Below are 5,083 nucleotides of genomic sequence, written 5' to 3'. Positions count from 1 at the left end.
AATCAATTCCTTACTCGACTAGTTCAAAAACATATTTTGAGCGAATTGGGGAAAACCAATTATCTATTTAACTCAAAGGACCTTATGCAATGACAGATCGCTGGAGTTTGAATTGTTGCTATAGTACAGAGAATTGATTATCCAACTTCTGCTATCTTCCTTGTAAACAAACGAAAAAATGTTACAAAGCGTATTTGATAAGAATGTCAATGTCTTTGCAGACATAGACGACTGCAATGGTGTTACCTGTCAAAACGGTGGAAACTGTGTTGATGGCATCGACTCATACACCTGCGACTGTGCTGTTGGCTTTGAAGGCACTCACTGTGAAACAAGTAAGTTTCTCGATATAACATTTAGCAGATGGCAAGGTCTCAATCACTTCGTTACTCGACTAGTTCAAAAACATATTTTGAGCGAATTGGGGAAAACCAATTATCTATTTAACTCAAAGGACCTTATGCAAGGACAGATCGCTGGAGTTTGAATTGTTGCTATAGTACAGAGAATTGATTATCCAACTTCTGCTATCTTCCTTGCAAACAAACGAAAAAAATGTTACAAAGCGTATTTGATAAGAATGTCAATGTCTTTGCAGACATAGACGACTGCAATGGTGTTACCTGTCAAAACGGTGGAAACTGCGTTGATGGCATCGACTCATACACCTGCGACTGTGCTGTTGGCTTTGAAGGCACTCACTGTGAAACAAGTAAGTTTCTCGATATAACATTTAGCAGATGGCCAGGTGTCAATCAATTCGCTACTTGACTACTTAAAAAACATATCTTGAGCGAATCTAGAAACCAAATTAGCGATTCAACTCAAAGAACCTTACTTAAACACAAAATATTGGACTATTACGTATATAACGCAGAATTGATTATCAAACTTCTGCTATGTTCCTTTGAGCCACAAACGAACAAAATGTTACCTAACGTACATGATTAGAATGTCAATGTCTTGGCCGACATAGACGACTGCAACGGTGTAACCTGTCAAAACAATCTTCACTAGTGATGGCATCGACTCATACACCTGCGACTGTGCTGTTGGCTTTGAAGGCACTCACTGTGAAACAAGTAAGTTTCTAGATACAACATTTAGCAGATGGCCAGGTGTCAATCAATTCGCTACTTGACTACTTAAAAAACATATCTTGAGCGAATCTAGAAACCAAATTAGCTATTCAACTCAAAGAACCTTACTTAAACACAAAATATTGGACTATTGAAATCTTCTTCTTCTTCTTCATCGTGTCATCACTATACTGTCCCGCTCCAATACTCCACTCACTGCCTTCCTCTGGGGGTCAAAGCTTCCAGGTCTTCCTTGGTGCATGGTTCGGACAGGAAAGGGCAGACAAGAAGATGTTTCATAGTCTTCTCCTGTCCGCAGTCACAAGCAGTCTGTCCACCTGGGCTGAGACCCCACTTAGCCATGAGGGTCTTGCATCTACCTGTGCCTGTTCTAAGACGGTTGAGACATGACCAGGTTGGCCATGTCTCCTCTGCTCCTGGAGGAAGAGATTCCTTTGGGGCGAGGTTAAGTCTGTGTGGTGCAGTCTGGAGGTGGTGGGACCACATGGCCATCCTCTGGGTCTCTGCACTGCTGCTGAGTGCTTCAACTGAGTGCATGAAACTATGTCTTGACTTAAGTCTCTTTGGCACAGGAGTGTGCAGGTGGAGTACATGGTGAGGGTCAGTCTCTTGTTTCAGTTTTTCTCGCTGTGCTGCCACGGCTCTTCTGATGTACATGTGTGGGGGAGCAATACCACACAGCAGGTATAGGTCATCAACTCTGGTGGCACGTAGGCATCCGGAGACGGCTCTACAAGCTGAGTTCAAGGCCGTGTCCAGCTTTGCGGTGTGCGCTGACCTGCACCACACGGGAGCCGCGTACTCTGCAGTAGAAAAACACAGTCCAAGAGCTGTACCTCGCACGGTACTGGCATCTGCGCCCCACTTAGTGTTTGTAAGCTTCTTAAGGATGTTATTCCTGGCATCCACTTTCATTCTGGTGTTCAGGATGTGGGTTTTGTATGACAGGGTCCTGTCTAAGGTGGTGCCGAGGTAGACTGGCTTGTTGGTGCTAGTCAGCCACTTGCCCTGCCAACATACCTTCAGTTGGCGATCTGCTTCCCGGTTTTTCAGATGGAAGACACTAACCTGTGTTTTGTCTGGGTTAGCTCGCAGGTGGTTTGCTTCGTAGTAAGGGGTGAGGCCTACAAGGGCATCAGTGAGGGTGTTCTCTACTTCCTTGAAAGTCCTTCCCTGTGCACCAATGCTGAGGTCGTCAGCAAACAGGAACCTCCTGGTATCGGGATGTCCTGGTTGGTCATTAGTGTAGATGTTGAAGAGCAGCGGAGCAAGGACTATTGAAATGTTGCTATATTACGCAGAATTGATTATCAAACTTCTGCTATGTTACTTTGAGACACAAACGAAAAAAGTGTTACATTACGTTCATGAGAAGAATGTCAATGTCTTTGCAGACATAGACGACTGCAATGGTGTTACCTGTCAGAACGGTGGAAACTGCGTTGATGGCATCGACTCATACACCTGCGATTGTGCTGTTGGCTTTGAAGGCACTCACTGTGAAACAAGTAAGTTTCTAGATACAACATTTAGCAGATGGCCAGGTGTCAATCAATTCGCTACTTGACTACTTAAAAAACATATCTTGAGCGAATCTAGAAACCAAATTAGCGATTCAACTCAAAGAACCTTACTTAAACACAAAATATTGGACTATTAAGTATATAACGCAGAATTGATTATCAAACTTCTGCTATGTTCCTTTGAGCCACAAACGAACAAAATGTTACATAACGTACATGATAAGAATGTCAAATTTTTTGCAGACATAGACGACTGCAACGGTGTTACCTGTCAAAACGGTGGAAACTGCGTTGATGGCATCAACTCATACACCTGCGACTGTGCTGTTGGCTTTGAAGGCACTCACTGTGAAACAAGTAAGTTTCTAGATACAACATTTAGCAGATGGCCAGGTGTCAATCAATTCGCTACTTGACTACTTAAAAAACATATCTTGAGCGAATCTAGAAACCAAATTAGCGATTCAACTCAAAGAACCTTACTTAAACACAAAATATTGGACTATTGAAATGTTGCTATATTACGCAGAATTGATTATCAAACTTCTGCTATGTTACTTTGAGACACAAACGAAAAAAGTGTTACATTACGTTCATGAGAAGAATGTCAATGTCTTTGCAGACATAGACGACTGCAACGGTGTTACCTGTCAGAACGGTGGAAACTGCGTTGATGGCATCGACTCATACACCTGCGATTGTGCTGTTGGCTTTGAAGGCACTCACTGTGAAACAAGTAAGTTTCTCGATATAACATTTAGCAGATGGCAAGGTCTCAATCAATTCGTTACTCGACTAGTTCAAAAACATATTTTGAGCGAATTGGGGAAAACCAATTATCTATTCAACTCAAAGGACCTTATGAAGGGGCAGATCGCTGGAGTTTTTCGAATTGTTGCTATAGTACAGACAATGGAATATTTAACTTCTGCTATCTTCCTTGCAAACAAACGAAAAAAATGTTATGTAGCGTATATGATACGAATGTCAATGTCTTTGCAGACATAGACGACTGTAATGGTGTTACCTGTCAAAACCGTGGAAACTGCGTTGATGGCATCGACTCATACACCTGCGACTGTGCTGTTGGCTTTGAAGGCACTCACTGTGAAACAAGTAAGTTTCTCGATATAACATTTAGCAGATGGCCAGGTGCCAATCAATTCGTTACTCGACTACTTAAAAAATATATTATGAGCGAACTAAGAAACCAAAAATCTACTTAAATCTAAGGACCTTACTCAAGCACAGAATGTAGGACTTTTCAAATGTTGCTATAGTACGGAGATTTGATTATCCAACTTCTGCTATCTTCCTTGTAGACACAAACGAAAGGATGAAACATTTCGTATATGATAAGAATGTCAATGTCTCTGCAGATATAGACGACTGCAATGGCGTTACCTGTCATAACGGTGGAAACTGCGTTGATGGTATCGACTCATACACCTGCGACTGTGCTGTTGGCTTTGAAGGCACTCACTGTGAAACAAGTAAGTTTCTAGATACAACATTTAGCACATGGCAAGGTCACAATCAATTCGTTACTCGACTAGTTCAAAAACATATTTTGAGCGAATTGGGGAAAACCAATTATCTATTTAACTCAAAGGACCTTATGCAAGGACAGATCGCTGGAGTTTGAATTGTTGCTATAGTACAGAGAATTGATTATCCAACTTCTGCTATCTTCCTAGTAAACAAACGAAAAAATGTTACAAAGCGTATTTGATAAGAATGTCAATGTCTCTGCAGATATAGAGGACTGCAATGGTGTTACCTGTCAAAACGGTGGAAACTGCGTTGATGGTATCGACTCATACACCTGCGACTGTGCTGTTGGCTTTGAAGGCACTCACTGTGAAACAAGTAAGTTTCTCGATATAACATTTAGCAGATGGCCAGGTGCCAATCAATTCGCTACTTGACTACTTAAAAAACATATCTTGAGCGAATCTAGAAACCAAATTAGCTATTCAACTCAAAGAACCTTACTTAAACACAAAATATTGGACTATTGAGTATATAACGCAGAATTGATTATCAAACTTCTGCTATGTTCCTTGGAGACACAAACGAAAAAATGTTACATAACGTACATGATAAGAATGTCAATGTCTTTGCAGACATAGACGACTGCAATGGTGTTACCTGTCAAAACGGTGGAAACTGCGTTGATGGCATCGACTCATACACCTGCGACTGTGCTGTTGGCTTTGAAGGCACTCACTGTGAAACAAGTAAGTTTCTCGATATAACATTTAGCAGATGGCCAGGTGCCAATCAATTCGTTACTCGACTACTTTAAAAATACATTATGAGCGAACTTAGAAACCAAAAAACTACTTAACTCTAAGGACCTTACTCAAGCACAGAACGTAGGACTTTTAAAATGTTGCTATAGTACGGAGAATTGATTATCCAACTTCTGCTATCTTCCTGTAGACACAAACGAAAGGA

General features: G+C 41.4%; 1 long non-coding RNA gene across 1 annotated transcript; it reads left to right on the top strand.

Annotated features, from left to right (window-relative positions):
- Positions 1–2,500: 2,500 nt before the first annotated feature.
- On the top strand, positions 2,501–3,490 carry LOC118403788. Its single transcript, XR_004829693.1, has 3 exons — positions 2,501–2,608; positions 2,867–2,980; positions 3,246–3,490. It is a non-coding gene; the product is annotated as an uncharacterized LOC118403788 (long non-coding RNA).
- Positions 3,491–5,083: the final 1,593 nt, after the last annotated feature.

Source organism: Branchiostoma floridae, chromosome 16 (genome assembly GCF_000003815.2).
Source record: "Branchiostoma floridae strain S238N-H82 chromosome 16, Bfl_VNyyK, whole genome shotgun sequence".
NCBI classification, from domain to species: Eukaryota; Metazoa; Chordata; class Leptocardii; order Amphioxiformes; family Branchiostomatidae; genus Branchiostoma; species Branchiostoma floridae.
The sequence above is the reverse complement of the archived record's forward strand: the minus strand, read 5'-3'. Positions and strand labels throughout refer to the sequence as shown.